We start from the raw sequence: 22,254 nt of genomic DNA, 5'->3' as shown, positions 1-22,254 counted from the left end.
TATGATGCCACAGCACTCTACCAAGGGTGACATGGTGAGACTTTGTAGAAAGTAAAGAAAAGAAAGAAAGAAGAAAGAAAGAAAGAAATTTCCTTGCCTGTAGTCCCAGCTACTCAGGAGGCTGAGGCAAGAGAATTGCTTAAGCCCAAAGAGTTTGAAGTTACTGTGAGCTGTAATGCCACAGCACTCTATGGAAGGTGACATAATGAGACTCCATCTCAAAAAAAGAAAGAAAAGAAAAGCCCTAAGTTTTTCCATTGTCTAGAATAAAGTTTTCAGTAGAATGAGGCAAAGCAAAGAAATGTAGTGGATTTTTGCAAAAGCTTAATTCTCTCTGATTTCAAACATACTCTTAGCAAAATATCATTTCATTTAGGAAATAAGGAAGATAGCAGACAATAGGCTCGTTTGTAACATTACCCTTGCCAAAATACAATACTGATTCTTCCACTCAGTAGTACTTTTAAGTTCTTTGCCTTCCAATTTCCTTATCCATACGTGTGCTAATAATTTCCCTGTCAACCTCAAAGAGACATTATGAGAGTCAATTAAAATAATACATATAGAAGTATCTTAATTTAATATACAGTTGTCAATTACCATGGTCATTATGACAATCAATTAACTGTGTATCATGAGCAAAGGGACAAAATGGGACAAGTTCCAGTTGAGAAGATGTGGGATAGAATAGAATTACTTCATTGGTAAGCTAAATACTATTGGAATTTTTACCAAGAGGGCATTTTTAATTGAACTTCAACTGGGAAAGCTTCATGGAGGCTACATGATCTGGGAATGTTTTGGATTTATCTTCAGAGGCAGGAGATGGTGTGCTTTTCTGTTGAGTCGAAATTCAAGTTTAAGAAAAAGAGACAGAAAGAAGTAAACTTTGAGTGAAGGATGGTAAAGGACTAACCCAGCTGAAGGAAGAAGTTTTTTGGAAGAAGTGGCAGATAAATATCAGTGCTTCATGTGAAGCCAGTTGATGATGGCCCATGAAAACCAAATTAGAGCATTTGTACTTGCCCTGAAAAACAACAGGGAGCCATTGAGAGTTCTGATGAGGGAAAGGAGAGGAATAGCATGTGGCGTGTCAAGCAAGTTAATTTCTAAGAGTGTTTCTAGCCTTAACATTCCATGAGTATAATTTCTTAGTTCTGTGGCATTGCAGAACTAAGCAATTGAGTTTTAGTCTACTTGTTCTAGGCAAGTATAAATAAAAACACTTTGGTGGGGATAGGAATAAATCTATGTATAGGACTCCAGGAAACAGTCTTTCTTTTTTTACTTTTACATAAAACTATTTTTATAAGTTCGTTTCAACATTCCTTAGGAGATGAAAGCTACAGAATTGGCCAAATGAAGTATGGAATCCTATTTGAATCTATGGAGACAAATGCTAAAGGAAGGAAAGAATTTTTGAAATTAAATAAAGTACAATTAATAAATTACCACCTCTGTGAAACTTACAGTTAGAATCCTTGTTTCCAAAAATTCTGTTTAGAGAATATCTTTCCATCAAATGTGTGTGTGTGTGTGTGTGTGTGTGTGTGTGCACGCGGTGGGGGAGGGGTATATACACATTTACATGAAGAAACTGAACATATTCCTGGTGTGAAAAGAAAGAGAGAGAGGGGAGAAGAATGATATGCACATAGTATAGAAAATAAGGTTGAATAGAGTACCCTTCATCTTTGGAAATATGAGGCCTACCAAACTGCCATATAAAGGGAAAATTATGATCCCCAAGATGTTTCATTCTATTCAGAAAAATAAAGTCAGTTGTTCGCATATCGAACCTAGGATATTTGAGAGGTCAAATATCTAATTGATGATTTACCTTACTTTTATAAAGAATTTAATACATTTCCCAAATTTAGACTCTTAAGAATGTATTTATTGGCCCTTGGGAAATTATTATAGGGATATAACTCAATCAAAGGCTTAGAGATTAATAATTGATAACAAATTCAATTCAAACATGTACTTCTGTTATTATTTGGTTGGTTCTTGTGGTTGTGATTTAAGAAAGAAACATGACACTAAGATGTTTAACCTAAAGCTATAGTTTGTGGGAGCTAAAATGTAAATATCTAAACAAATTTATCACATTTACTATGACAACACTGGATGCATTTCTGACCTGTACAATTTAAACTGATGTAGGTGATTTAGATTAGGTTCAGAGGAAACAGCTGCAGGTTTCTGGGGGAAAGACAGAGGAACAGATTGGTTAGCAGATTTTCCTACCTTTGAGCCACGGCACACTTAGCCACCATAGTTATAAGTGTTCCTGAGAGAGCCAGACCAGCACCATTTTATTGTTCTGTTCCTCATTTTGAGCCCCCGCCGCCATCTTAGATAGCAAGTTTCATTCCCCAAAACCCAGGCTTTTCCCCAAAATCAAACCTCCCAGCCAGCCAATCAGAAGTGCACCTCACACTTCTTGCTTCATACCACCCTAAGACCCCAGTTAGGAAATCCCCCACCCCTCATACCTGTACCAATCCAGAGCCTCCCCGTACTTCCCCAAACCCTGACCACCAATCACCTATACTTCCCCATGCACCGAGCACCAATCAAAAATGTACCCCACCATTCTTGCTTTCTGTACCCCATAAAAGTTTCCAACCCCCTGGGCTCCGGACTCTCTCCACCTTGGCATTTGCTAGGAGGGAGTCCAGGCCCCAGCTTGCTAAATAAAAGCTTGGCTCTTGCTTTTTACATCGGAATGAGTCTTGGTTCACTTCTTCGTGGGTTTGGGGGCTCTGGGAAATTCTGGGCACAACATTCCCAATATTGAGTCCTTCTCCCAGTAGTGGGGTGGGCCTGGAGCCTTCAGTACATCTCCTCTAGTGACTTCCCCCACTCACCCCAATGTCCTGTGCAAAATCATCATTTTCTATGTGCTTTGGCTGAAAAGGCTGGAAAGCCTTGAGTTAGTCTATATTTCAGAAATAGAAGGGACAACCCCAAAAGCCTACATTCTGGAAAAAAACACAAAATATCGATCATATAAGCCTGTTTTTTCTACTTCCTTCCTAAAATCTAGATCTACTAACATCAGGTAAATAAGTGTGCCCTTGGTTCAGCTCCTAGGTGTCCACAAACAATAGTGGGACCAGCCGCTGTCATCACTCCACAGCACAGAAACAATAAACCCATCTCCCAAATCCTTCTCGCAAATTCACACAAAGACATCAAACTCAGCAACATCTTCCAGAATTCACCGCAAGGTACCATATGAAATAGAAGTTGCTGTGGAGGGAATCTGAGGGGATGGCTGGGGTTTCACACTGAAATCTGGTCCCCTTGTGCACACTTACTCTAGGAAAACTATGGTCCAGAAGGGGACATCTTAAAGTAGCAGTTAGAAGAGTAAAGCTTTGAGCTGTTTCCTAATTACAGACGGGTATCTTGAGAATGCAAAACAATTATTAATAACGATTACATTACAAGAGCACATTTTCCATTTCTTAAATCAGAAAGATTTATGAAGCAATGTGGTCATGCCTTGTAACTGATGTTTCCAATGAAGAATAATCTAATTTCCCAGCGCAGATCACACTGATGTGACCTAGAGACATTTCTGTTTGTTTGTCACAAGAGCATTTAATTTGAGCTGAAATTAGCCAGAATTACACCATGTTCCTGGCGAACAGTATGCTCCAAAAATATCACCATAGTAACACGTGTATTCTATCAACAATTCCCCTTTCATATTTTTAAGGTCTCATTCGATCAATAATTCTGACATGCATAAAAAAAAATTATTTTGGAACACCAACCTGTTGCTATAAGGTATTTGTAACTCAATTTAAATGGCATATAGGGTTTAAAAAAAATATTTCCCTTTACTTAAGGAAACATTTACTTGCTCATTAGGCCAGATCAACTTTGCAGATGTACTGAGAGCTTTCCAGAGATGTTTTATATGACCAAGTGCTGAAATTCATTTTCTTTTTACTGTTTCTTTCATCACCTTCTAAGAAATTATATGTTCATTCCAAGGAATCAAATCTCAACTGACCATGGAAAGGTAATTTTTAAAGTTTTCTTCTTTAAGCTAAGAGGAACCACAGAGAAACACTGCAAATTCATATTCTCAAAGAGGCTTTAGTTCTCACTTCAGCAATCGAAGGTGAAATCTCTTTCGATTATATATACACATACATGCACTGGTTATAACTGGCCCTTCATAGGTTTAAAAACCATTCATTTCCTCCCTTCTTCAGCTAGGTCTGTTAAATGCTTACATAAGTAACAATTAGTACAAGGATGGGTTTGAAAAATGATAATTAAAAGTATTACAGTTCCCCAAGTTGATGTGTGGATAAGGGGGAAAAGGAGAGAGAAGAGAATAAGGAGGAGAGGAGAGAGGGAACAATATTCCAACCTATGCAGAGGACATTGTACAAATAAAAATTGAACTTGCTGAAAGGAGTCAAGGTTACATGATGTTGAACAGGGGTGCTTGTGAGCGAAAGCCAACAATGATGATAGAGGATGGGAAACAAATTCCAAAAGCTGTTACTTGGTAAATGTTTAAAATGTTTTCTTCTGAATTAGTGGCCTAGTGTGTGAAGATCACATGTGAACACTTCAGTTTTTTGGGTATAATAGGCTTCAGCTTGATATCATTAGGAATTAAAAAAAGGATTGTTTTACATAAAAAGATCACATCTGACTAGTCGTGCTCAGGGTGCTGCTATGGACAATGAACGTGTCAAAGATATTAGCTTTATCTTTATGTTTTTGTCACTGTCAGGAGATTAATGATCTAGGAAGCAAAACATTACATGTCAAGTCATTTATTTTTCAGTTTGCCTTGAACTCCTGAACTATATTGCAACTCTAAGTTGGCATTCTCACTCATAACAACATACTTGGTGTGCTCTCTTGGCCTCATTTGAAATAGCTTTTTGTTTGTTTCTCTCTGTTCATGTTTGTTATCTTTCTGGTTGCTTGTATCTCATTTTGTTAAGTTTATAGCAACGCGGACAGTGACCCATATTTTAGCTCCTTTAAGTAGAATTCTTCTTCAACCTTTGATAAACAATCCTTCATAACTTGTGGGAAATTTTGACACAGAAAGACAGGACCAATTTTTATTTAAACCATAACAGCAGAAAGACTTTCTTTGGTATAGCGTTTATTTATTCAACAACTGTTTAATTAATAAGTATGGGATGGTACTGCGCATGTCAGTAGATAGAAATATGTAAGCAAAATAGACATGGCTCCTGGTCACTGGGACAGATATCAAACAAACACACACACAGCGACGTTTCAAATGATGAATATCAGTGAATGTTATGGACAGTGTACTGGGCTGGAGAACAAAGAAAGGGGGAATGGCTTAGGTTAGAGAGCTAGGAAAGATTTCCCTAAAATTGAATATGATACATGAAGATCAGTCAAAGTCAGCCAAAAACATAGAATAGGTGTCATGAAAGCTGAAGAAAGGTGTGTGTGTGTGTGTGTGTCTGTGTGTGTGGTGGGGAGGGTAAGGGTCTGCAGGATACAGACTCAGGAGAAGCAGTGACAGGTGAAGCCAAAGAGATGGGCTGGGTCAGAACCCAAAGGAGGGCCCCACAGACCTTACTCAGAGGTCTGGATTTTATACTGAGGGTAACGTGCTGTGACTGGAGACTCTCGAGAGTGCCATACATGACATGTGTTCAAAACCTCATTCTGGCTACTTTCTGAAGAATGGATTAAAAGAACGTAAGAGTAGACACAAGGACATGTGGTTAGAAGATGACAGTCCAAGCAAAGTGGATTTGATAAGAGACATGGCCTTAAGATAGAAGTGGACAGATTTGAGATCTGTTTGGGAGGTTAGTCCCTGGGAGTTGATGAGATAGTGGATCTGGGAAGATTCCTCTCATGTTTCTTGCAATGGTGGGCAGTCTCTGTGATGGCCCCAGATTATCCTCCCTCCTGTAGAATGACCCCGTGTATCATCCCCTCCCTCATTGTAACAGACCTGGTCTGTGTGGTCCATTGAATGTGGCGGAAGAGAGAGAACATGCCTGCCAAAGCAAGGTCATGAGAGACATTCCATCTTCTGCCTTGTCCGCTCCCTCTTAGACCACTAGTTCTGGGGAAAGCAGCCCCATGAAGAGGCCCATGTGGCAGATCACTGAGGACTCCAGCCAACAGCCATCCAGGAACTGAGGGCTCTTGGGAAAATCCACCTGCTCAAATCAACTACATTCCTGCAAATTTTTAACTGCTTCTGGAAAACTCAGACTAAGCTAGTCTGGTAGAAAATGACCAACCAAGCCAGAAAAGTAGATGCAAAAGAAGTCACAGTGGTGGGGAAAAAAATGGAAAATGAGTATCATGAGTTGTCAGAGAAAGTGGGGGTCAGAATGTTGAATGATACTTAGAAAACTAGTCAGGCAGTGGTGGGACCACACCTATGGTTCATCTTACAAGGGTACATGTGAATCTTTTTAAATGTAGAATATAAATGTCTTAACACAACAACTAAGAGGATGCCATGAAGGCTATGTTAACCAGTTTGATGAAAGTATTTCAAATTGTATATAAAACCAGCACACTGTACCCCATGACTGCATTAATGTACACAGCTATGATTTAATAAAAAAAAAAAGAGAGAGAGAGAGAAAGAAAATTAGACAAAGGAAATTGAATAATACTTTACTTTTCATCAAATTTGCATATCCTGTGACCTTCACAGCAATCTTATAAGGTAAGCAAGGCAGATGTTATTTTTCTCAAAGACCAAGTAAGGTTAACACATCCAGAAAAGACAAGTAACATATGTCTGAGCTCACACAATAAGGGTCCACGTGTTCTGATTCTAGTTCCTTTACTTTACAAACCATCACATATACCATGGTTATCTGAAATCAAAGTCACTGATGATGGATTCACCTTAACATTTATAAGAATTTAATTGCAGACCCATGTTGGCCACACATAAATAGTGTAAATTCTAGAAGTTCTCTGACAAACCTTAAATTGGAAAAAACAGAAGATTTTTTAAAAGGACTTAATTCCTACAAAATAATCATAAAGTGTTATGTGAACTGCAACTATTTTACAGCTACTAAAAAGTCACCAAATAAAAACTGTAGGGGAAAAAAAAAAAGAGGAAACACTTCATTCTTATTGAAGACTGAAGACTGAGGCCTTGTCAACCTGAGATTTATTTCAACACTTTACTATTACAGAAAATTCCTAGGCTAAATAATACGTCAGTGGGATCACTTGAAAATCTGGATTATCGTTGTTCATGTAATTAGTTGGATTTAAGGGTGCCCAGTAAATGACATGCCCTTTCCCTGCCTGAGTTCGGAATTTTTGACACAGGAGGTAGTCAGTGCCAACTTTAAGCACAAGCTAGATTAGAGGACACAGCTTAGATATGCAGAGAATGGGTTTCTCACCCCCACCACTCTGAATCTAGGCCTGTGAAAATGTACATCCATAAAACTGAGCACTGGACTGTTCTAATAGGGAAAAAAAGAAAAGAAGTCCACAGTGTGGACAGGATTGCAATAGACTTGCCTTCCCAATTAAGAAATGTTGACTTTTAGATGCTGTATACCAATCAGAGTGAGGAACAGACCAGGAGGGGAAGCACATCAGGGTGGGACAAGAAGCCAGGAGTGTCACTCTTTGAATGCCATTCCTCTTCAGGCCTAGTGACAACAAAGGAACCCAGCCCGGTCCCAGTCACCGGGAGCTTGACCCTGCAGTGAGTTGCTTGAGTCAGAAGGAAACATGTGGCAAATAGAACCAAGATAACATGTAGAAGAATCTAGATATTCTCTGTAAAGGAAGTATAATGCACACAATCAATCACACACAGGAGCACACGGATGGTGACCTAGGAGCCTTCTATCTCAATACTGACACTGATTTAATCTTCACTAAACCTCTTCAAGAACCTCTTCTTTTTTTTTTTTTTTTTTAGGGTCTTGCTTTGATGCCCATGCTAGAGTGCAGGGGCACCATCATAGCTCACTGCAACCTCCAACTCCTAGGCTCAAGCAGTCACACTGCCTTAGCCTCCCCAGAAGCTGGTACTATAAGCCCACACCACCACACCCAGAAACCTAATTTTTCTATTTTTTGTAGAGACAAGGTCTCGCTCCTGCTCAGGCTGGTCTCAAACTCCTGGCAATGGTCCTTCCCTGGCCTCTCAAAGTGCTAGAATTTATAGGCATGAGTCCCCATCCCCGGCCTAAGAAATTTTTTTAACAAAAATTTCTTCTGAAGTTTTTAAAGGAAGTTAAGCCTTTCATCAGATTCTAGAAACCACACAGTGTTCCTTGCAACAAATGCAACATAAAGTTATTATGAAAAGGGGCTGGTAGATATGTGGGAAATAACAGAAGAAAAATTGAAATGAAGATAACCATGGGGAAAAGTACACTTTTCCCCTTTCACAATTAACAGTAAAACTTGTGGCGATTGAAGATAGGCATTGCTATATTCATGCAAGGAAACAACAACAACAACAAATAAAGCAAAATATTTCATCCTATAGAATTTATAGTGCTCTTAAATTTCATGGGATTCTAATTCCAAAGAATACATACTAATTATTATCATTTTTAACGCAATCACATATTTCAAGCCTTCAAAATTACTAATACCAACATTCAGAGTGTGCCTAATAGTTTTATTTTTTCTGGCCATATTACAAGGCAACCTCTGGAGACTGTGAAGATTATTTTTAGTTAAACAACTGAAAGAAACACACACACACTTGGATGTCTAAATACAAGTAAGGAAAAAGATCAATATAAACCTCCAAACCACTGACAATTGTGATTGTTGTTGAGAACCTGGTCCTGGGACTTTTTCCTGCCTTTTGACTTTCAACACTCAGGAATATATCCCATGTATTTCAAGTTTGCCATCGCTCATTGATGAAAGAAACGATTTCAGAAATCTGTGTTTATTAATCACGTTGTGTTTAAACAAAAAACTTCCCACAAGCATAAACTTCAATACAGTTGGTTTTTGCTGCTGGCGGTTGATGTGTGTTGCTTTCCCTGCTCCCTCCCCTTTTTAATTTGTAAGAAATGTCTTTTCTTGATCATTATTTTGTAGAGTATCTGACAAAGACAAGCTATGCATGCTTACTGGAGTTTTATAATTTTTATATAGTCTAATAATTTAAAAGTCAACGATGGACTGGGCAAGGTGGCTCACAGAATCCTTTCATTTTGGCTCAATTCTGAAGGAAATCTGAAACCATTTTAAGTATAGCCCCTGACTTAAAAAAAAAAAAAACAAAAAACCTACAACTCAATGTGGTAGAAAATAATAATTTATAAGTAAAGCAGAAATCAATATAGAATTATTAATGTTCTATACATTTTACTGATATGATATTATTAGTTGCTTCAGTTTACTGAGCAGCTTTTATACACCAGGCTTTATACCAAGCATGTCACAAACAGCATCTCATCTCCTCATCATTCCAACCCTTGGAGGTAGCATTTCCTATTAGCTTTGCTTTATAGGTGTGCAGCCAAGATGCCAGATGTCACTTAGATAATATCACAAAGCAAAGACCAAAGCCTAGACCTCTTTGACACTCCTGCACACCCTCCCAGCTACTGAGAATAGAGTCTGGCAGGAGAAAAACAAAGGGTTCTGGAGTCCCAAAAGCCTAAGGAGATTTCACTTCTAGGACTCAAAGCTGAAACCCAGAGTTTGGCTGTCCGGCAGACCAGGGCCAGGCCAGAGTAAACTGAAGGGCAGTTCTGAGCTGTATAGGGTTAAAAATATATATATCTTTAGCTCCTGAGGAGGCAATGCTAAGCCTGTCAGGGGGGTCAGTTGACCCCTAAATGTGGGGAGAAAAGGGAGAGAGCCCAGGGGCAGGCGGCATCTGACTCGCTGAGCTCGTCTTCTCAGGTTCTAGGGCTGTGGCAGCAAATGGGCTGGAACCGCCCCGATTAGGATCTCCAGAGCCTGGTAGGCTGAGCGTTCACACAGTGAATGATGTGGAGGACAGTCATTGTCCTAATCCTGAGTGACGACCATGTGAGGCCAAGGCTGTATTTCTCTTACCTCTGCAGTCGTTGTGACATTTATTCTATTCGAAAAAAGCGAATTGAATGGTTTTCATATTTGGTGTGAGCTCCTGAATATAACTGAAGTCTTCTCAAGACAAGAGATTGGCTTTTTAAAGGCTAGTAAAGCACACCATCTTCACCAACTACTCAGGAGCAGCGGTCACCAAACTTTTTGGCACCAGGGACAGGTTTTATAGAAGACAATTTTTTTCGTGGAATGGGGGGAGGCTGTTGGGAGGAGGAGAGGGTGGTTTCAGAATGATTTAAGCACATTACATCTTCACCTGAGATCATCAGGCCTTAGATTCTCAGAAGGACCAGGCAACACAGATCCCACGGATGCGCAGGTTACAGGAGGGTTCAGCTCCTGTCCTCTAATGCCGCTGCTAGACCGATGGGAAGTGGAACTCAGGCAGTGACACGAATGATGGCGAGTGGCTGTGAATACAGCAGAAGCTTTGCTTCCTTGTCTGCCGTTCACCTCCTGCTGTGCGGATGGGCACCTAACAGAACAAGGGCAGGTCCAAGTTCACAGCCCAGGAGTTGGGACCACAGCTCTAGAGAAAATTTCCTGGGGAGCCCTATGCTGTGAGCCCCTTTCCTCTTTCTGTGTCCTCCTCTCCCTGAGCACGTCAATGCTGTGTCTCACACCGTGTGAGAACCCTTCCAATGGCCAAAGGATTAAATGCCTTGTATGCACAATTTTCTCTCTCATCTCTGAATTTTCCTTTGAGAAGTCTTGGCAAAATAATATCTCTATCACTTTGAGGCTTTCATTTGTTATGCAATGCCAAATTAGTCAAATCATTTGAACTACTGTGTTTAATCCACTAAGCCAAGTGATACTCTGAACATGTTTGGGATTTAGGGAGATATCTATTCATCACGGTGGATTATTCCTCTGTCTTGCGCTTGCTTGTAGACAGCACTTCAGAGATGCTGTGGCAGGAGGGGTTTATGGGTTAAGCCTAGCTGAGTGTAGGAATATACCTGGACAGAGCTCCAGGGCCAAAGTGCTTATCTGTGGGTGGCACTGACAGAAGGAGCTCTTTCATTAGACCGGTCAGATTAGCTGCTACATTCTGTGAAGCACTAGAAGAGAAAAAGAGAGTCCTGGCCTTGGAATCGGGGCATACAGGCTATCTCAGCCTACTGACTCAAGATTTAGCTAGAGCCGAGTGGCTTAACTGTACTCAGCTTTCTCAACCCTAAAACCAGATGAAAATGCCAAATTAATAAGTCTTAGTGCTTTAGGCATTGCATCCGACAGATTACTCTCTTTCTGACCTACAGAAGTGAAGTGACTCGTCCAAGATGAAGAGATCCTTGATGCCCAGGCAGGGAGGGGCTCTCAGGATTCCTGCCCTGTAACACAGTGCTCTGTTTACTGCATTGTCACCAGGGCTCTGCTGCCAGACCCGGTTGGAGGAAAAATTTTGAAGCAACTTAAGTTTACTTTTGCTGAGCTTTCAGCTTGGCATTTTATGAAGTTATAGACCAATATTTCTTTTTAAGGCAAATGTTATAAATATATAAATAAGCTGCTTCAGGCTTGCAAGTAAGTTTTGTAAACTTGAATTTCATCCTTGTTTAGAAGCTGACTCGGGCTGGATTTGGTACAAACTCCTATTCTAGCTCAAAAGAAAAACAGCTCCCAAACATTAGCCTCTGGACGCCTGTGCTCACCGGCGTGGAGGTTTTCAACAGTCCATTCAGCTCTGAAGCACAGAATAGTACCCCAGATATAAAAAAGCTCATGTGAAGTTCTCAAAGACCATTTGTCCATTTGTTTGTAAGTCTAAATTGTCTATGAGGGATATAAACGCTGAGCCGTCTATACATTTCTACCAAATAGAAGAATAAATCTATCTTTGAAACCAAATACACTGTTCTTTGCTGTTAGAAACTCTACCAGGCATCATTTTTAAGAGTCTAGTTTTGTCTACATGGACAATTTGTTATAGAAGTTGACACTTCCTCTTGGTAATCTCCACAAGCGTGTCAGGCAATTCCTTGGCCATTGGTGTCTGCATTTAGTGGCCTCGTCTTTTACCTTGATGTTGTGCAGAATTCAATCAGCAGCACTCCTAACTTAGTCTGTCAGTCTTTGAATTAATGTCTAGTCATATCTTGAATGAATATTAGCATTACAAGCACATCCCTTCAGTCTGACTCTTTGGCTATCCACTGCAAGTTTTCTGTTTTTTCTGTAGTAGATACGATTGATTGTATCTACTCTCTACTTCTTCCTCCATTACAGAATCCTGTCTCCGAGGGTTCTCCCCACTGTCACACAGCCAAGTGCCTCCCGAGAAGCTAATACTTTGCCTCCTCCCACCTCTCCTGCTCCAAGAAAAGGTGTGAATGAAAAACTTCAAACTCTCAAGAGTTGTGACTGATGGAGAAATCGATACGGACAGAAAGCACAGAAGTATGAACAAACCAATCAACTATGTGATAGCCAGTGTGCCCACAACTAGAAATGAGGAACTACACACCTGACTGAACACTACCCATGCCTGTGATGGTTCCTTTTAGCCTGAAATCTCTTTGCTAACATTTTTGTTCCTAATAAAGAAGAGGCCTTTGCATTTTGTTCTTAGTCTGTCAATAAGGGAGCTTTCATGGGAAATTTAGAGGATCTGTATCCTTGAATCACTTGTATCACTTGCTCTAAATAGGTTTGTATTTCTTATCTGTATAGAGAAGAGGATGGAAAGCTAAACTATGGGATCACATGTGGCATGAGAGGAGGAGGAAGAACTGCACTAGAGATTTGGTATAACCTTGAAGAGTTGGATCAGAATATTTCATGGTTGCTATACCTTGAAATTAATAGAATGTTACCAAAAGAATGGGGCCATTAAATTGAAAAAATTGTAAAGAAGAATAGGGGAGACAGAGAGAGAGAGAGAGAGAGAGATACCATGAAAAAAGTCCATTTCACATAAGGATGCTGTGATCGTATAGCAAAATTATAGCAACATTTTTGTTTGTTTTGGTGCATGTTTAGAGAGATAATACTTAAATATTGAGGATTTATAAAAAATAAAATGAAACGTTGTCTGCTAATATGAACGGTATCTTTCCTCCCACCAAAACATACACGGATTGTTCTTTATCCCTTTGGTCCTCCAGCCCTTCAGGTCATTAGGCTTTTGCTACAAACTTTTTAACCTTAGAAAAGGAACATAACAATAAAAGTAGACAGCTCTTTCCAGCTCTTTCTGGCTTTTGAGTTTCAAAATACTTAGACTCTCAGTGGAACGGAAAGGACCCCAAATCATGACTCAAAATTCTTTGTCACTTCCCCCACTGAGTCGTATTCTCTTGATCCCAACCTGTAAGTACATACCTTTGATTTCTTCAACCAGGGGCAGAAGTGATTTTTGTCTGGTGTCTAAGTCTGGGTCATAAAACATGATTCAGCTTTCACCTTATCTCCTAAAGGACTGGCTCTTGGTGCCTGGAACTGTCCTGTAAGAATTCTGGCTAGACATGGCCACCATCTCTGAGGAAGTCGAGCCACACCAAAAGGCCACATCAAGAGCTCGAATCAGCAGTCCTAGTCTTCACATCATCCCAACCTAGGCTCTAGACATGTGAGTAGACAACTCTTCAGATGAATCCGGACACAGCCTTGAGTGTGTATCTCCACACACTCACTCCAGCCTGTGAGTATCCCCAGCCAAGGCACCATGTACCACAGAGCAGAGCCAGCATGTCTTCTGGGCCTGTCCAGATTCTTGATTCACTAAAACCCACAAAATTAACAAATAGTCACGGAAGTGGCTATATATTAAGGTAATTTATTCTTCAGCTATAGGAGTCAGAAGATAGAAGATTTCTTTCCTGGCTCTGAACAAGTTCTCATGGAGGATAAAAACCTCTCAGATTTATTTGTGGAATATGGGAGAAAAAGAGGTTAGCAAATAGAACCCTAAGAGGCAAACCTTTCCAGTGAGGAAACACATATAGGTGTATCTCACCATTACTGTGCTTTGTTTTACTGAGCATCACAGAGATCATGGTTTTTAAACAGATAAAGGCTGTGGCAACTTTGCATCAGGCAAGTATACTGGCACTATTTTTCCAACATCATGAGCTCATGTTGTGTCCCTGTGTCACATTTTTGGTAATTCCCACAATATTTCAGACTATCTGGTTGTTATTATATCTGTTAAGGTGCTCTGTGCTCAGTTATTGTGATTGTACAGTAGTTTGTTATGAGGCTCCACAAACAATGCCTTTATAAGACAACGAACCTGATAAACATGGGGAATGCTGTTTTGACTGCTCCACCAACTGGCGTTCTCCAATCTCTCTCTCTACGAATATTCCCTAAGAATCAACAATATTGAAATTAGACCAGTTGATAACCCTACAAATGGTTCCTAAATGTTCAAGTAAAAGGAAGAGTCACGTGTCTCTCACTTTAAATCAAAAGCAAGAAATGATTAAGCTCAGGGAGGAGGACATGTTGAAAGCCTAGAAAGGCCCAAAGCAAGGCCTCTTGCACCAGTTAGCCAAGTTATAAATGACAGAGAAATTTCTTGAAGGAAATTAAAAGTGCTACTCCAGTTAACACACAAATGATAAGAAAGCAAAAGATGCTTCATGTTGACAGCTGAGAGTTGGAATGGTCTGGTTAGAAGGTAAAGCCAGCCATAAGCCGAATCCAGAGCAAGGCCCTGTCTAACTCTCTTCAGTTCTATGAAGGCTGAAAGAAGTGCAGAAACTGCATAGAAAAAGATCAAAGAGGTTATTTTGTGAGGCTTAAGGAAAGAAGCTATAGCCACAGCATAAAAGAACAAGATGATGCAGCAAATGTTAAGTTAGAAGTGATGAGTTATCCAGAAGATCTAGCTAAGATACTTGGTGAAGGAGGCTGCACTAAAAAGCCTACTTTTAGTGAAATGAAATAGCCTTCTATGGGAAGAAGATACCATCTAGAACTTAGGTATTTTAAGTCCACTGTTGAGACCTATTCCTCAGGGAAAAAAAAAAGGTTCATTTTAAAAATATTACTGCTCATGTACAGTGTACCTAGACAACAAAGACCTCTGACAGAGATTGATGATTAATGTTGTTTTCATGCCTGTTACCACAATATCCATCTGTAGCCTATGCATCAAGAGTCAACGTTTAAGTTTTATTATTTAAGAAATACATTTCATAAGATTATAGACCATTGTTCTCTGTCATAGACCAGAATTCTTTTGATGTATTTGGGAAGATTAAAATCAAAACCTTCTGGAAATTATTCACTATTCTAGATGTTATTAAGAATATTCATGATTCATGGGAAAAGGTCAAAACAGCAACATCAACAGGAGTTTGGAAGAAGTTAATTCTTACCTTCATGGATGACTTTGAGGGGTTCAAAACGTCAGTGGAGGAAGTCACTGCAGATGTGATGGAAATAACAAGGGAACTAGAAGTAAAATGGAGGCTGAAGAAGAGACCAAATTCCTAGTCTCATGATAAAACCTTAATGAGTAAGGAGCTTCTCCTTGTGGATCAGGAAAGAAAGTGGATTCTTGAAATAGCATCTTCTTTTGGTGAAGATGCTGGGAATACTGCTGCAATGACTACGAACTATTTAGAATATCACATAAACTGAATTGATAAAGCAGTAGCAGGGTATGTGAGGATTGACTCCAATTTTGAAAAAGGTCTCTGCTGTGAGTAAAATTCTCTCAAACAGCATCATGTGCCATGGAGAAATCTTTTATGAAAGAAGGAATCAATTGATGTGGCAAACTTCACTGTTGTCCTGTTTTAAGAAATTTTCATAGCCACCCCAATCTTCAGCAACCACCACCGTGGTCAGTCAGCAGCTGTCAACATTGAGTCAAGACACCCTACACCAAAGACCTGTATTACCACCAGCCCTTCCTATATATGCAGCCCATCTTATAACACTCTCTTCCTACTAAAAAGCCTAAGGCCTAGAACTTCTCTCCATTCCCACATAGGCTGTATTCTTTCTGACATCTAGGCCTTTTTTGTGCTATTTCCCCTGCCTAGAATGTCCTTCCTTCTTTCCCACAACTGCATTGTCTTCTCCTATAAAACTTCTATGCCTCTATCCAGACCCAACAATGAAATTACCTTATTTGTGAAAGAATTGCTGTTATAATAGGCCAAGCAGAGTTACTATTTCTTTTTAAGTGCCTCAATGGCATATTTTAAAAAATATTTCAGTCCAAACCTATCTTGTAGAGTGTTGTAATTATTTATTTATATGTCTCTTTCTCTTATAATTCCAAACTCCTTAAGGACAATGCAGGCATCAAGGTTGGTGCAGCAATTGTTAAAATAGTGGCTGCCAATGAATCACGCCTTTCTGTATCCATGCTCTGGTATATTGACTCAAAGCTTGGCTGTATGATTTGCTTTGGGTACTAGAACACTCGGAAATGAAATGTTAAGTAGAAGCTTTAAAAATGGCTATGAATTGGAGCTTTCCCTTCCTCTTAATGAGTCTAGGCTAGCATATTGGAGACACAGGGCTGAGCAAATAGCCCATCAGGGACCAGACAGCTACCATTGGACAAGGCAACTTATGGTATACCTATGTGTGAGCTTTGCCAGTGCTTTGAGGAAGAAAGATGACCCATTCCAGCTGAGCCCATCCAGATTACTAACACTTAGAATGGTTTTATTCTTAAGCCACTAAGTCTAGTGTTGTTCATTATATAGCAAGACTGATATAGTTGATTAACTGCTCTAACAATCAATTAGCACATCTTAGTGATGGAACACAGTGATGTTTATTTCTTGTTAAGTCACAGGTCAGTGTAATTTGATGGAGGTGGAAAAAATCTGCTCGACAAAACTGTTCAGAAACCCAGGCTTCTCTCTCATCTAGGTCCTTGGAGTCCAGTTCATTTATGCAGCACATAGGGAACAGAAAGAGAACTGTACATGGGATATATTTGTAGGGCAGCTCTGAAGGAGGCATGTAACACTTCCACTTTCACCCTGCTAGCCAGAGCATGATAAAGGGGATTGGTAAATGCAGTGCAGCTGTGTGCCCTGAAGAACAAGAGCTCATTTTGGCAAGGACTAACAGTTACTGCCACAGGCAGAAATATTTTATTCTACTGTGTGTGTTCCCCACCAAAGAACACAATGCCTGGCTTATACTAAATACTTAATAAATGCTTATAGGATGAATGAATGCAATAATCAGTGACACCGTAGACTCTCACTTAAGATTAGGTTTGAGAAGTATCCATCAATAACATTGGCCTTATCCAGGCTCATCTCCTAAATCTTTGGAGCACATATTTTACAGTAGAGCACTCACCAATTTAAAAACCAAAGTGAGAAATAGGTGTTGATGTTCACTGTGACGGGTTTTTTAATAACGAGATAAAGACATCATAGTTTTTTCTTATCTTGACATTTGTAAGCCTATCAAATTCAAAAGAACAAATTGAAAGTATATTTAAAGTTAAGCTTCTGATTCCCCAAGTCTTTATGTGTATGTACGTGTATATAAAATATATTTTTTAATATAACATAAACATAAGTGCACCATTCAACCAAGTTCCCACTAACTTCAGCACTTTTACAAGAAATACGCTATAAATAATACAGTTATAAAGTTTATACAATATCATTTGCACTGTAATGTACGGCATAAAATCATAAGTATACTCACACTGAATTGAAAAGTCAAAAGGTTTTTATTCTGCTATTAATCATTTAAATCTTTTGGCTTTCGCTTCCTTCATTCCCTGTTCACTATAAAATTCTAGAATTCTTAATTGTCCCTCTTAACATTGATGATAGATATACCCTTCATTTTTCTCTGCCCAATCAAATAAATATAGATGAACTCTCCTTAATCGAACTTCAAAGAAATGGTTTCTTATTGTTTTATTTAACCTGAGAAGTGGGAATGTGCTGAACAGTGTATAAAGTGTGGTCTCTGAACATCAAGCATTCATGCAGAGATAATTCAGTGGGCTTCTGAATAACAAGGGCAGCTCCACCCAGAGGGTAAGACATGAGAAGACAACTGGAAGCTTTCCTTTGCTTCCTCATATCTTCACGATTTGCCAATTATATGTAATCAATGTGTTTTAAGATAGGGTCTCTCCAAGCATTTTATTTGGAAATGCACATAAAAGAGGCTGAGTTCAGTTTAATCATGTTGGCCTGGCAGGGTATGTTTAGATTACTGAGTCCACTAGCAGAGACTTTAGGAACAAGGGTAGCCAATAAGACTGCTATGGTGAGCAAGAGGAAAAAGACTGGGTGTGTTATGGGAGTGTGCATTCCCAAGTTATGGCAGCAAAGGGCCCCCAGAGAACAGGAGGAAGACCCTGGGCACCAGAAAGACAGTTTCAGACCCCCATCCTCCAGGCTATGCCATCCTCCAGGCATCCTCCAGAGAAAACAAAACACTAAGAACCACAAGGAAAAGTAGAAAAACCTGAGAGATCATAAACTAAAGGGCAAACAGAAAATCTTCGTTTAAAATATAATAAAATATAGCATCTATAAGAAAGGTTAGAAAACACCTCTGTGTGTAGTAAGAACCTCAGTTGTGCAGAGGCAAAATGAACCACAAATAGTTGCTATATAATTTGTTTATGAACTCTCATAGTCATGAAAATAATATCATGATCCTAAACATTAGTGAAGGTAGGGAAGATTAGCGGAAGGGAGAGACAGTGCTGTTGGTTGAACATAAGGCATAAGTGGAATAGAGACAAGAAAGAAAATAAGAGAATGGGACAGAGTGTGAGTGGGGCTGGTTAGACTTAGTCATTGACACACTCGTTCTTTGGTTCAGCTGCTAGACATTTCTCCCCCTCCAACATTGCCCTTAAACTGTTTTAGGGTTACTTTCTGAACTTTATTTTAGACCACTCCTATGACATTAATGTAACAATTCAGTGGAGGGAAAGTAATCCAGTTTAAATCAAGACAAAAAATTATTTGCAGCATGGATTTGTGGTTTGTTTAAAGTTCTGACCTTCGATTGTCTACTTTGATGTTGTCAGAAACAGTGATGATCCATTCCTAGAATTGGGAGCTATTATGGTAAGAGAGGTATCACCTACTGCTGAAGTTAGAGGCATAGCCCATCCTTCACTTCCTCACTACTCTAGTCACTTTCAAAAGAACTCTACAGACAGATTAACAATACATTGTTCTTTTGCAATGCTCTGATTACTCTAACAGGGTCGGGTAAATTTGGAGAGAAATGCAAACCAGCTTGAGACAGCACTGCCCAGTTTGATGAAAACTAAATGCAGCCATCTCGTGGGTTCGAGTTTGGTGGTCCAAAACATTGGAATGTTTCAAAGACATCTAAAATGCAACACCAGTGTTGTTTTATTTGGTTTGGGGTTTGCTATCCTTTTATGTTAAACAGGAGTTTTGAAAAATTGCACAAAAGACTCACTGTCTATTTTCGCAGATGCCTACATACTAAGTAAGCAATGTTACTGATAAATGAAGACATCAAAGACTCATGAACAGTCTTCACTCACCTAGATCATGAACTTAGGGGGAGCTGAGGATGAATCACATCTGATCTTGATTTAGTGTCCTACATAGCAACAGCAATTCTCTCAAAAACTAGATTCCGAGGCTCAGAGCCACGCGTGTTCACCTGTCTGCCTCTGCAGGGTTTCATGTAGTATCTGAGTCAAGCCCTTTTGGCATCAAGATAACTTTCTTTGAGGCTGGATTGGGCATTGAATTTAACACCATCTGCATCTTAAAGAAGATATAAAAATCATATGCTATCTTTGAACCCTGGAGAAATTGAGTTCAGAATCCAGATCTGCAAATTATACATTTGTGATTCACCAAAACATGTTCTTCTAATAAACTATTTTTTTTTTTTTAAGTGTTTTGTTTGTTTAGCCCATATAGCAAAACGCAGTCTTGTCAGTCAAGACAGACTTCAGGCTGCCGGAGCCCGTTAGAAACGTTTCATTAATAACATGTGTTTACCATTGAGAGAAGTAGGCTTCGTGTGCTAAGATTTTGTTTGTCAGTCATTCATTGGAACCCCACTGCTAATAGCATACAATGGTTTGTGGTTATGCCACAATTTAACCCAGGTTTAAAAATACAAACTAGAGCCCTGGTGGTCTGGAACGAACAGGGAGTCAGTGGAGGCATTGGCTCAACCTGCTCTGTGGGCTGGCAACTTGAAATGCTTTACAAACTAATCAAATTTATTGACTATGATCCTGAGGGGGAAAAATCACATACTAGGGTGTGCATCCTGGTTTGACTGCAGTTTGGTGAGGTTCCGAATATCTAACGGGGGAAATAAGGCAACTATTTGGCATTCTTTTCCCCAAAGACAAATTAGAAACAGATATTGCAGAGTACGAGATTTTTTTTTTCCAGCCGCCTAATAAGGAAAAGAGATTTTCCTCTATAGTTTTAATTTGACTGTATGTTAAGGATAGGTAAACAGAATTAATATTGCACTAGGCTGAGTAGGCAGTGAAAATTCTATTAATTACGTAGTTAGGGCAGCAAGTGTTTTTAATGCAACAGATAAAAAAAAAATTGCATGTAATATCAGTTTACCTTAAAAGGGCTAGCTGCAGGCTCATTAGGATGCAAATGCCAGCTATACTTGTACTTAAGGCATAGATACATAACCTGAGAGGAAAATGGTACATTTTGCTACAGATGTGTATGAAAAATCTTCATTTAAAATATAGCATCTATAAGAATGGATAGCAAACACCTCTGTGTGTAGTAAGAACCTCAGTTGTGCAGAGGCAAAATGAACCACAAATAGTTGCTATATAATTTGTTTACGAACTCTCATAGTCATGAAAATCATATCATGATGCTAAACATTAGTGAAATGGTGTGTCACATGTGCTTGAAACCAATTTTCCAGTTGCTTACAATTTATGCTTTAAAAATATTTACATATCAAAATAAAACAGATTACATTTGGAGAAAATTTAACCCATAAAATCTTGATGGAAGGCAGCTCTGAAGTTATCTTTTTATACATTCCTAGAAGGAGATTTGACTCTTTAGAACTTTTTAATAGTTCGGGTTTATTTTCCTTTCTTTTTATCTCTTTTTCTTTAAAAAAAAAATAACACATTTAGAGAGAAAAAAATTACTATTAAAAAGCCATTTTCTAAGTTCTGTGTGCTTAGAAAATGAAGGATCATAAGAGACAGAATCCCTTAAGCTCATATCTTAACATTTTGAAAAATTAAAGTTGACATTTACTTAGCTCACAAGTATAAATTGTGCATATACCGTATGGACAGTAATATGCTAGGAACACCAAGGCCATAGAGATGAATAAATCCCGATCTACCTTTGAGGTAATTAGAATTTAGCAAAGTCCACAAATACCTAATTGATATTTAAACAAATGCTTCAATTTCTGACAGAATGACATTTCCGTCTCTTATTTTTACACATAAATGATACTTGAAAGTATTTCTGGCGGTACTTTTGTTTATTCATTTTCTAGTAGAACTTTGCAAATAGCAAAGTTTTCCTGTAATTAATAATGATGAAAGCATAAAAAGGGCACAAACAGCATTTAGGGAAGTTGGACTTTTCTCCAAGAGATAGGGAAGGCAACACACACAGTTGATGAACTAGAGGTTGATGAACACAGTTGATGAACTCCAAGTTGATGAACTTGGAGGCCTTCTGGTGCCAAGCAGCTGAGTGATCCTTGGCACCAGCCTGAAGGAAAGACTTCTGGAAACTGTGTCCTCTGCTTCAACTCTGACCAGAAGACAATACCATCGGCTTTAATCTTAACTTCTAGTTGGTCCACCATAAAACAGCATTTTGAGGTTGTGAAATGTTTAATAACATGACAAGAATTTATTTTGTCTTCTGAGGAAAATAATTATTTCACCAAATCACTGTAGAGCCAAGATTTTTAAAAATATTCCTTATTTACAAGCTTTCATATAGTAAATTCCATTTGTAAGGGAGTGTGTCCATTCATTCACATTATTACATAAAGAGCTGTTATTTGTTTTTTTCCAATATAAATCTTATGTTGAATTCTTAATTCTAGCATTAAATTATATTACTGTGGTTAAAATAATACTATCTCAAGTCCCAATTTTCTTTCTCTCCCTTCCTTCCTTTTCTTTCTTTCTTTCTTTCTTTCTTTCTTTCTTTCTTTCTTTCTTTCTTTCTT

This window comes from Otolemur garnettii, unplaced genomic scaffold, assembly GCF_000181295.1.
Source record: "Otolemur garnettii isolate 467f Iridium unplaced genomic scaffold, OtoGar3 scaffold00041, whole genome shotgun sequence".
In the NCBI taxonomy this organism is placed as follows: domain Eukaryota; kingdom Metazoa; phylum Chordata; class Mammalia; order Primates; family Galagidae; genus Otolemur; species Otolemur garnettii.
The sequence above is the reverse complement of the archived record's forward strand: the minus strand, read 5'-3'. Positions refer to the sequence as shown.